Raw genomic sequence first — 12,500 nt, 5'->3', positions numbered from 1 at the left:
GACTAGCCCGAAAGCAATAAGTAATGTTACAAATGGACCTCTATGAAAATGTATCTTTGTATAACAATGTTTGCTAAGAATTGATTTTTCGGAAAGTGGATGTTCCCTTTAGATGGCATGCGATCGCAGTTAAAGGAGAGGTTATGTCTGTTTCTCATTCGTAAACAACAGCTAATTTCGTACATGTTGCGCGTGCTTTAGATGTCATGTGTCGACCGAAATATAGGTGTTTAAGGGAAATTATTTCGAAATCGGTTCCAGGATATTTCTAGCGTACCTTAAAAAGCGAAAGGATGGAAATCACACCTTTTCGTGTACCAAAATTATGTGTATTTTCGACTTGACTCACAGAAAGCACTGAAATGCCTTCAAATTACGTCATACCGAAACCCCGCCAAAATCCAGTTTATCGCTGGCCATTTTCCATTCACAGCAGATCAGAGAATTAAACCCTTTTTTTTGGAAACACCATATTAAACGCAAACGATAGACGCCTTCCCGTTCCAATAAACAAAGTGACCGTACGCCAATACAGTGACAACCAACTCAGACAACAAGTTGCAAAATTGTTGAGACACTTTCATTAAAAAACACCTTTTCTAGCTTCCAATGCCCATCGTATCTAGAATTTAAACCTTTCCCACTTCCTCTCCCCTCTCCCCCTTTCAATGTTGACTGCTTAAGTTCCCAACATTTTTTTGTCTTGCTAGCAACACTGATAAGGGGGGGAGGGGGGCTGCAGTGTGAGAGATAATAGGGAAATTAATTACGCCCCAAGAAGGTGAAGTGTCTCCACTATTTTTGCAACTTGTTGTAGCACACGCTGCAATTTCACCTACTCAACTGTTAATAGTACATAAAAAGACGTGTTTGTCGGCCCTGATTAAAACTACCGCAGGAGTAGTTACTAAGGATACCATATTTGATTAGATTCCTGAGTCATTAGAGATAACTTTGTATGAAACATTGGTACGAAAGAATGCTATCCAAGGACCTGTAGGGCCTGATAATTCATGCTAGTAATAACTCGGCGATCTCAGGTTTAAGACCTGTGCTGATAGATGAAGTTGTTCCTTGTAGTCCCTTGCTCAGCTTCTTGGCGGCGCTTGCAAATAGCAACCTGGTTTTCCTCTGTAGGGAATAGTCAATTCAGTGTTTTAATTTATTTTACTTATTTTATTCTATTAAGATATAGCGAAGGTCCTCGCGCAAAGGCGCACGCTAACCATTGGTAAGAAAATATGGTAACCCATGAGTTGCTTTTCTCATGGTAATCCTGGCTAGCAGTATTGCTCGTGGGCGCGTAAGCACGAAGTTGCCCAATAATTTAATATCTTAAATATAATAATAATAATAAGGCCAATATTTACAGCGTACATCTTTGATATTGGACATCCATGTTATGGTCAATTGACATCTGTCAAGACAAGTTATCCGCTGACCATTATCACGTGAAAATATCCCGCGCTCACGTTTAAAGCTCAATGAGGTCAGCTTTTTTTTTACGTTGACTGCTGTCCAGGTACTAGTTTTCGATTGTAATCAGGACACCTAAATATAAACGAGGCTTAATTTTTCACGCGCTTTCTGTAGCTCGACGCGGCTACACGGGCATACTACGTCAACTAAAGCTCTTAACAGAGGACACTTTTCGTGTTCAGGTGGAAAACGGTTGGAAAAAAAAAATTTTGCATTTTTCACCGGTTTCAATCCAAAAAGATGATTCCAAATATTCGATTCCGGTCGGAAGTTTATTTGGCATTCTCGTTTTTAAAGGAAAATGCACGACTGTGATGGTGTTTGGTATACTCAGTATAGCGTACACTCTTATTGCAAACTTCCTATGTTAGGGAATATTTATTATTTTTCCACCTCTTCTTGTTTTAACTCATTTAGATTGTTTTGTTTTTGGTTTTCTTTATTTCATTGCTTTTCGTCAAGGCTAAACAAAAAAAAAAGTCAAAATTGTTTTATCTCGTAAATAATTCGTTTTTTGAGTAAGGCCACTAAGAATTAGGCTTGGCTAAATCTATATATTATAAGGAAACCGTGAAAATACGCCGCCAATCGTAAGAACAACAGATGCTTGTTATGGTTATGCCACATCTATGTTTCATGTTTAAGCAAAAAAGGCATACATAACACATCCAATGGGAGAAGCCAGTTTTACACCAACACATTGCAGCAAGTTCGATTATTCCTTTTTGTTTAGCAATTTTTTCATTTTAATGCTTTAAGCTTCACTAAATATGCTCGTTACTATTCTTAAGAGTACTACAGTATCTGTGCGTTCATGTCCTTTGAATTCAATCTTTGCTAAGTTAACTAACGTACTTTGGAGACAATTTACGATAATTCAACAAATGATTGCTCGCCCCAAATTTTCACAGGCAGAGAACCTTACAATCTGCCAACTACATTCCCTTGAGATATTTTAACTTCATGTACAAAATTAAATAATTTAGGATTTGAAATGTAGTTAATTCCCTTTTTTTGCTTTTTATCACAGCGTGTTTGTATTCATCTAGCCATAACCAGACATCTCTTTTATTTGTCGTTCTGTTGGAAGGAGACAAACATACGAGTTCCATTTTATTTTTCGTTTTTAGGAGACCGACTTCCATCTTCATTGCAATGAATGGGACGAGTTGCTTGACAGTGGAAATTGGGAACCTGCAGAAATAACTAAAAAGCTTCCTGATTTCTTCCGTTTTGTAAAGAAAGTCCAAAGTTCTATCATTCACGAAATTAAACATGAAGGTGCCTCAGGTTTGTAATGTAAATATTGTACTGAAATTTATCATGTTGATCTAGTATTGAAACAAAGATAGCTACGGTGTGGATTCAACAAACTGACTCTTCCGAAGGCGTAACCACTGCATTAAAGAATTGTTGGCTGTGTGTTTTTCATGAAACGAAAATTGTTAGAGGCCAAAATACTGTCATAACAACGTTTTTAGTAAGAATTACTTTGGGCGAGTTTTTATTTCGCTCTCTCCTACTTACTGGAAGAGATCCTGAATCCTCTTCGATTTGTTGATTTTCAAAAGATTTGTGGACAGGTTCATTTTGCGTTTAAAACATGTATACCTGGGCGTAACCAAATATTGTGCGCGCGTTTGGTATAATAATTATTTTTCCCTGAAGGATGCCACTTTTAAAATCAGAAACTAAGTGGACTAAGGTCTCAAAGAAAGTGGTCATCGCAGTTATAAAAACTTGCCAAATCGTCTAGAACTACTCTGCAGATCAAGTGCTTCTTTCTATCCGTATATTCACCACCTACGGGATGCAATACGAACTTGCAACTGACCAGCTCTCAGTTGGCGTGATAAGTGACTAACTCCTGGCTTGATAGCTCAGTTGATAGAGCAGTGCAACGTAATCGCACTGTCATGGGTTCGGATCTCGTTCACTAAGCTTGTTCTTTTGCATGCTTCTACTAACTAGTGACCAGCTTCCAATACTGGCTTGATAGCTCAGTTGTCAGAGCAAGTGCCGTGCAATCGGACGGTCATGGGTTCGAATCCCGTTCACTGAGCATGGATTTATTTTCAACATGATATCCTCTCTAGATTAACGATTATCATTAATTCGTAATTTGCTACGAATTTAATATTATCGTTAATTTAGGACACTGTGACTCAGGACTTGTGGTAGCAGAAAAAATAAGGAAAAAATTATATCCGTGGATTGGATTTTGAACCCGGACTTTCTACTTACAAGTGATCAATTCCCAGTTGGTAAAGCAATTGCAGTGCCATTGCATGGTCATGGGTTTGAATCCCGTTCACTGAGCATGGATTTTTCTGGCTTCTTTCACATAATTATATCTGTGCTTAAGTTTTAGTTCTATCAATTATTATTTATTTCATCGTTATACCACAGTTATTTATTACCTTAGTTGCAGATATTTATTTACTCATTTTATCTTTGCACTTTGCACTTCCAAGGTTTCCTTGTAGGATTTTGCAAATTAATTATGTAGATGTAGATGTAGACAGCTGCTCATTTTCCTTCATAACTGCGATGATCCCTTTCACTGAGCCCTCAACACTCCAAATTTGAAATATATAAAAATGTTTTCCTTCCATATAAGGGAATTGAGACCCATTTCGTCCCAAGGTTTGAGTGCGGTTTTCCAAATGTCCTTACACTTCAAGCTGTCCTCAAGGACATTTCCAAAGTCCTCATTTGTAATTGGCAAAAGCAGGCGTCATTTTTCAGATTTAATGTTTAATTTGTTCTTTCGAATTTTAGTTCCTCCTGCAATTCGTGCACGGGGTTTATCAGCCGTGGAATCCTATTTAAAGGCCCTCGCTGACGGTAGAACTTCCCTCAAGAGAGTTCCAATAATGCTGATTGGACAAGATAGAGCCGGAAAGACGAGCTTAAAAAAGTCTTTGAAAGGGATCTGTTTTGACCCAGAAGAAGATAGCACCGTGGGAATAGATGTGGATCCTTCGTATTTCAAGGTGATCACTGACGCGTTCAGGACAGGGACTGTAGCTGAACAGCAAGATGGTGAAAGAGATATTTCGTTTGACCGTCATGCAGCAATGAAAATTGTGCACGACTTAAGGAAGGAAAATGAAATCCCCTTGTCTAAAACAAGCACAGAGGAAACAAAAACTCCCTCGGACGATGAATGGGAAAGAGCGACAATAACGGATACCATTCAAAGCGAAAGGCATACCGGACACAGTGAAACGTACGAACGAATGCCCAAGAAAGATTCGCCTGAAATCTCACCCTTCCCATCATTGCACAATCAAGAAGCTCGTACTGATTTCACCCGTATCCTTCCAGAGGAAATAGCAGTGAAAACTGAAACATTACTTAAAGGTGACGTGGACGACAACAGAGAACATGTTTTTTTAACTCTGTGGGATTTTGCTGGACAATCAGTTTACTATGACACGCATCCGATCTTCCTAACAGAGCAAGCAATCTACTGTTTGGTGTATGATCTCAGCTTAAATCCTCACGACTTGGCCAAACCCGTTGTAAAACAAGGTGTATACAAGAAATTTTAAGAGGGCGTTAATCTAAAGACTAATTTAGATTACCTGGATTTTTGGATGTGGTCTGTGGCATCTCTGGCGGGAGGTACCCCGGAGTGTGCAGATAGAACTGCTGCTATGGATGAGTTGTTGCCACAAAACCTACCCCCTGTTCTTTTAGTGCACTCATGCCGATACACCTTATGATACGACGCGCGACCCTATAGAGATAGTCCATGAGATCCTTGATAGTCTAAAGAGTAAACCATACGGAATTCACTTGTCTGACGTTTTCGTTGTGGATAACACAAAATCTGGTACAGAGTCTGAGTGTCCGGAAGTGGTACGTTTGAGAGAAGAAGTGTATGACGTTGCTAAAAGACTACCAAGTATTAGCGAAACCATTCCAATCAAATGGCTCAAATTTGACAAGGCCCTAGGAGCATTAAAAGAAGAGGAAAAGCACTTTGTTTCCCTGGAAATGGCAAAGGACATCGCAGAATCGTGCGATATTGTTGATGACGTAGAGTTTGAAACAGTGATGAATTATTTGCATGACCTGCGAATTTTGATTCATTTTGATGACACTCCAGCTTTGAACGAATTGGTGGTATTAGATATACAGTGGTTAATTGATGTGTTTAAAAGTGTAATAACCGTCAAACGCTATCACACAAAGGAAAAGAAATTACCCCTCTGGTCCAAGCTTGAAAAGGAAGGAGTCTTGCACGAGGAACTGTTGAGTAATGTTTGGGGAACATTATGCAAAAAGGAAGGATTGTACGAGGGTCTTATTACAATCATGGAGAAATTCAGTTTGCTGTGTCCTTTGTCTTTGGAAAAGCCAAGGAGCTACCTGGTACCATCTATGTTGAAAACCCGTCCATCTAGTGAAATTGTCAAGTTGGTTTCTTCAGCACAAATCCCGTCAATGTTTGTAGGATTTAAACCTGAGAAAGTCCCTGCAGGTTTTTTTCATCGATTAGTCTTACAGTTCTTTCGGTGGGGGAGAGGAAACTTTTTAAGCGCAAATATACCTCAGTTGTTCCAGAATGTTGTTCGATTCATTACCTGCGGAGACAAAATCTGTTCTGTGATCTTCGTATGCCACACTTCAAGTGTTGAAGTAGCTATTTGCGCACACGTCCAGCAAAAGGCAACTGCATATACGTGTGCCAGTCAGTGTGCCACTGCTATTTGCCAGCAGCTGGGCTTGATGTTAGAGAGCATGCGCAATGAGTTTTTCTGGTTAAGAAAAATTAGATATGACTTGGCGGTGCTGTGCCCAGTGTGCTGTCGAGGAGGGGCTCTGGAGGATTACTGTGATTCACATGGTCTTAAAGGATGCAAAGAGGAGCACTGTCTTCGTTTCTTGTCGCTCTCTCAGTTGCGCAGTGCCAAGCAACCAATCGTTTGTACCAAGCCTGGGCTCAAATTAGATGTCGTTGTTGACGTTGAGCAGTTTTCACCTTGGGTTTATCCCTCAGGACAACAGGTACTAAGGACGCTTTCAGTCGTCCCCCTCCCCCCTCCCCCCCACTGTCAAGGGTCCGCAAATTGGAGGCAAGGAATCGAATGGAATTTCCGGAATACAAATTTTAAATTTAGGACTTCCGAGTGCGGGATAAGGTTCCATAGGGTTGAAGCAACCTGATAATTTTGTTCCATTCGTTCATTCCTACGCTGGTCCAGTTTCTCCCTTATTATACTTATGATACTTTGGAGATACTTTGCGAGAAACTCTTTCACTTGATCAGCTAGGGGCTGGTGTCTGTGAAACGAAATATATTCATAACTTGGCCACATGATTTTTTTAATCTTAGAAGCTCTTTTATTTTCTTCCAGGTGATTACAAAGTCATAATCATGTCAGTCTTGCTTAAGTGATTATTGAGGGCATTCCAGTCTTACCTTTAGGGTTTATCCTAGGAATGTTAATCATTTGGCCATTGACACTTTGTACTTTTCAAATTGAGAATATAAAGTGGAGCAAAACATGGTAAAACCACAACACTTTGTCATAAGCTATTGTCAGTTTTCAAATGAAACGAATATAGTTAATTAAGCTACAACCTACGTTTCTGATAGGCAGAACAGTCCTTCACTTCCCTCTCTTCCTAAAGAGTGCTTTGAATTATTATCGCTTGACTAAAAGGATGACTTTTTGCGAAAAGGGTTGGGTTGGGTTGGGTTGGGGGAGGAACTCAGATTGTCCTCGTTGTGGGGTTATTTACAGCATTTACTTGGTTATAAATTAATGACTCTTTTTACTAAACAGCATGTCCATCGTGAACCAGGTGTAAGAGGTCTTTTAACCAAAGAAGGTGAGTCTTTATTCGTAAACTACAGTATGATTGCTTTTTTTTTTCAACATTGACTTACATTGAACATCTTTAATTTCTCAATCCCTTTTTGAAGGACTTTCAGTTTTAAGCAATCAAAGTGATGGCCCAGTATGTACATCACGGAATGCGCGTCAAATGGGGGAGAACCTTCAGTGCAGTGAAGGCGCACTGGACAACCCAGGCGTTGAAACCAGAGCACTAATCAGCCCGCGTTTTACACGAGAAGCTGAACCACAGGTGAGCGAATAGGTGAGCGAATAGTGGGATAGTTCGGGTAGTTCGGGCTTCTTCAGCAATACTGTACAGCATTGCTGAAGAAGCCCTAACGGGCGAAACGTACAATAAAGGGTCTTTCAATTACACGAGAAAAGTTCACTCTATCTTCTTCTGTTCATGCAAGTTATATATATATATATGATTTCACACAAGTTTAGGTTTCACGAGTAACCATCGTTTTAATGCTACAGACCCGCACATCAGCTAAGAAGGTAAACAAATGCTTATCTAAGAACTGCGTGTACATAATTGAATGTACACTTTGTCATTTAGTTTACATAGGAGAAACGAGTAGAACTGTTGGGTCCAGAATCAAGGAACACGTACCGATGAAAAAGCAAACTATTTATCAGCATGTTGTTAGACATACCAATACGCCAATGCTTAAAGACATCTCATGGGACATTCTACATAACAACATTCCACAACATCAGACACGCAAGATCATTGAAGCGCTCGAAATCAGTAAGGAAAACACTGAAACCATCATGAATGGTTGTATTGGACGTGTCCTGACCATACACTAGCAGGCTTAATGAACCTCATCAAAGACCATTTTTCTTTACTTGTTATACATTTTCTTGTAAAATAACTTATCAGTCATTGATGAAGCCCTAACCAGCGAAACGTTTGACGTTCGATTATAATCAATTTGCCTTAAGAAGTCTTCTTAAGTCATTAAATATATATATATATATATATATATTATATATATTATTAATTTCTTCAGTTAAATATATATATATACCATAGAATGAAATATATATATATATACCGTAGAATGAAGAAATGAAACCCATCCTGTAAATCAACTGATTAATTATGTCGAATGAAAAACGTGAAGAATTGCCCTGAGCGGGATTTAAACCCACGTCCCCCTGAACACCGGTAGGGTGTGATGACCACTACACCATCAGGACAACCACGCTGGCAACGCAGCTATCGAGATAGTGAATTGGCCTAACGTGAGTATCCCAGGATTCTTTCACGGGTGAGATGGGAAAGCCTAAACCCCTTCATAGCCTTAAACCTAAGGATCGACTAACGATTCACAGGCAAACACCAACTTAGGCATCAGCTAATCAGAGGGATCAAGTTAATGATGCAGGCTTATTTATATAGACCGTAGAATGAAGAAATGAAACCCATCCTGTAAATCAACTGATTAATTATGTCGAATGAAAAACGTGAAGAATTGCCCTGAGCGGGATTTGAACCCACGTCCCCCTGAACACCGGTATATATATATATATATATATATATGGGGTGGCTTTACAAGCTTAACCTCCATCCCAGACATCAGCACTGCACTGATGAGGCCCAGAAGGCCGAAACAGTACTGTCTGCAGTTATATATATATATAGAGTGCTTTATAATTAATTGTATAGGAAAGGAAAAATTAAAACATTAAAACACTACAAAACTGTTTCGAAAGGGCCTGATGGTCCTCTCTCGTCAGGTGCATGAAACACTGACTGACTAACGTTCCTTTCATAAGTTGATGGTTCAAGCATGCTTATCAAATATTTGGTTGTGTGCCGGCACGCACTCGCCAGTTCGTTACTTTGTTCAGGGTGCCCGCTCCCGGTTTACATATGATGTAAAATTTTTCTGTTATGCAAAGATAACATCTTATTGCATCTCTTTGATACATTTGAATACGGCCTGGCGCGAACCATTACTTTCCAGGTTACAGCAAATCCCGTTTTGGTGTCCTGTAGGGACCAGATGTGTTTACCCAACTCGGTTGCGTTCCTTTTGAAAACAGGAAACATACATCGGGCTTACCGCGAACCAATCCAAAACAAAATTCCGAAACCACACGGCTTCATTTAGAAATGAGAACAAAAGGAACTTATTCAACCTTGGTAAAATTAGCATCACCAATTTGACCTAGGTAAAAAAGGATCCAACCTGAGACCGGATTTGACCGACTAAATATATACAGTATATTAATTTGTATGTAACGTGTGGCAAAAAGGCAACCTTTGATTAAGTGATTGAGGGAACAAACGTAACATCAATCACAGGTCACAGACGTCAATTGATCATGTTCAAGTTTCTTTGCTAACTATCTAACTGGATAAATGAAATAAGTAAATAAATAAATTAAGGAATAAATAAGTTACTAATGAATGATGAAATAGGAGAAACGCTGTATAGAAATGCTATGGATGAAAGCAAAATAAGCTGTAAAGTTCTTCTGAGGTTTTCAGTGGAAGAATGAGGCGGTTTTTATGTTAAGAGTTGTTTTGTTCCATATGGCACTCTGGATTTGCGATAATTGATCGTTAGTCTTGGTATAAACAAGGGCCTCTATGGCCTCTTTAGCTAGCATGCGCAAAATCCAAAATAACTTGATATTTGAACGAATGTTTAATTAACAATAGATTAACATAGATGCAAAAGAATATTAAATCTGTCGCGTTTTGTGAAAGTTGATTTGTTAAATTTTCCTCCATGCAGTAGTAATTTTAGGGACTAAAGAGAGATTTGTACTTAAGTCCATTCAAGATAATTAGCCCATGTCACTCTGTTTTCTTATCTGCTTTTTGTCAGTCGTTTGTGCCAAAGAGTTGAACGTAAACGTGAATGCTGAGTTTAAAACTGATGTTCATCGCGGAGCCTTTGCTGCGGTAGGAACAGGTAGTCAAGTCAACCTTGGAAATCTCCTTGATGCCACGTAAGTCCTATTAGTTCTGTAGTGGACACATTGCACATAGTCCTTGAGGCGTTAATTTAATGGTACCCATTGACCTCCTTATACATTCCACTTGCAGGGCTGGCGTAGTGGTGAGAGCACTCGCCTGCCATCAATGTGGCCAGGGTTCGATTCCCAGACTCGGCGTCATATGTGGGTTGATTTTGCTGTTTCTGTACTCTGTTCTGATAGGTTTTTCTCCGGGTACTCCGGTTTTCCCCTCTCCTCAAAAACCAACATTTTATTTGATTTGCGTTAATTTGTTGATTTAAGTTTACAGTGTCTTCAATTGGTACTCCAGCGCTAGAAGACTAGACAGTTAAATCTTTCTGCTCCACAACGCAGTGCACATCATGGCCAAAACCCAGTAGGTTTATTTTAGCGGTTTCGGCCGAGCAGCGGAAATATAACGATAGGTTATACTACTATCTAGGACAATAAATTGCGCTACAGGACCTGAATATGCTCCATCAAACAACCATGCAGTCAGGCGGAGTTCAGAAATAACGTGCTTCCGTGCTTCTGTAAACTTTAAAAACAAAGTTGATTGTTTACCTACTATCCTGTGGTTTAGACGAGCCATAGACTAGCCAGACATACCTTACAGAAATGTTGAAATTTTTCTTCTTGGTGGAAAAGCAACAAATAGGAAAACAATAATCCCCCTGGCATCGCATCAAATCCGCTAAAGAGACGGGTTGACAAAAAAGCTTACTGAACAACATTTCTGCAAAGTACGTGGATTTAGTTGCAAGATATTTTAAATTTCTTTCTTTTAAAACAAATCTGTTCCTTTTTCATACAAACCTTTAAACAACACACAAGCACACGTAATATCTTATTACACGCTTGGGCGGCCTGTGTAATGAAGCAAGTGAAAACCAATACTAGCACACGTTCTTATTCCCGCGCTTCAAGGAAGTCACATTTACTTAATTTTAACTCTGATTGGTTCAACGCTCATTTTGCACGTGTGTCAATCAGTCTGAATTATTCAAGTCAACAGAATCAACATTTGATTTCTTTCAGTGTCCGTCCACAACTCACCGCTGGCCAGAGCAGTTATGATATCAGTGTCTTAGGTGGTAATGCCGCCATTGGTGACAACAGCGAAGTTAATGTTGGCACTGGAGGCCCAAGGTGAGCGAAGGGTCCTTTTACAGATGTACAGAACTTTGTCAACATTGCGCCAGCTCCAACCATGCTTGCGCCAACCATATATATTTTGCCAGTAAAATTTGTTCTTAGCTGGAATCTGTTTTTACCTAGGTTGAATACGCATTCAGATGAATTAAAGAAACCTTTTTGGAGCCTAAATTAAGCGTAAAGAGTAATTAGGGTCGGGTTAGGATTAATTTTGGTTATTAGACATGGGTATCAATTGACTTATTTTACTAAAGGAAATAATCAAAAGAACTGTGTTGGGTTGAGCATGTTCGTCGTTGTAGCGTAGTGGTGAAGACACTGGACTATAGGTCTAGAAGGTCCGAGTCGAGTACCGGTAAGTGCATAGTTTAGTTCTTTGTTCCCTTAATATGATGTAATGTTGAGACTGAATGGACAGGTGTATGAATACATGTATTCATGCAGAAACCGATTAGATGATACGAAACATTAGGAACATATGTCGAGACGCGTAAGACAGAGCTTGATGGAAGGTACAGGTGTTTTCAGTCCTTTTTGGGGGGTTGAGAGCTGCTTAAACTAGAGTGCACGTTCAGTCTAGGTAAAATGAGGATCACCAATTTAACTTAGGTAAAAACGGATTCAACTTGAGACCGGATTTGACCGACAACATATATACGATCAAGTGAAGGTAGGATCCGCGCAGTTATGAATGCAAATTTTAGCGATTGCGTAGAGAAGCCTAAAGAATTCAGCACTTCAACGGGGTTTGAACCCCTGACCTCGCGATACCGGTGCAACGCTCTAACCAACTGAGCTATGAACTGGCGTTGGGGGCTGGTCATTTGTGGGTTCTAATGTTCCCGTGATGAACGAATCAACAAATGAAATGATATATGAAAGGAATCATAAATTGAACTGCGTATATGAAATCAAGTGAAGCTATGATCCTCGCAGTTTTGAACGCAATGTATCATTTCATTCGTTGATTCATTCATCACGGGAACATGAGAACCCACAAATGACCAGCTCCCAACGTCAGTGGCTTCA

The 12,500-nt window shown here is 39.6% G+C and overlaps 1 pseudogene; it reads left to right on the top strand.

Moving 5' to 3' along the window:
* Positions 1–2,305: 2,305 nt before the first annotated feature.
* The window catches only part of LOC138039159 (uncharacterized), a 13,270-nt pseudogene continuing 3,075 nt past the window's right edge, over positions 2,306–12,500 (top strand).

The sequence above is a fragment of the Montipora capricornis genome, chromosome 2 (genome assembly GCF_036669925.1).
Source record: "Montipora capricornis isolate CH-2021 chromosome 2, ASM3666992v2, whole genome shotgun sequence".
NCBI lineage: Eukaryota > Metazoa > Cnidaria > Anthozoa > Scleractinia > Acroporidae > Montipora > Montipora capricornis.
This window is presented reverse-complemented; position numbering and strand designations above follow the sequence as displayed.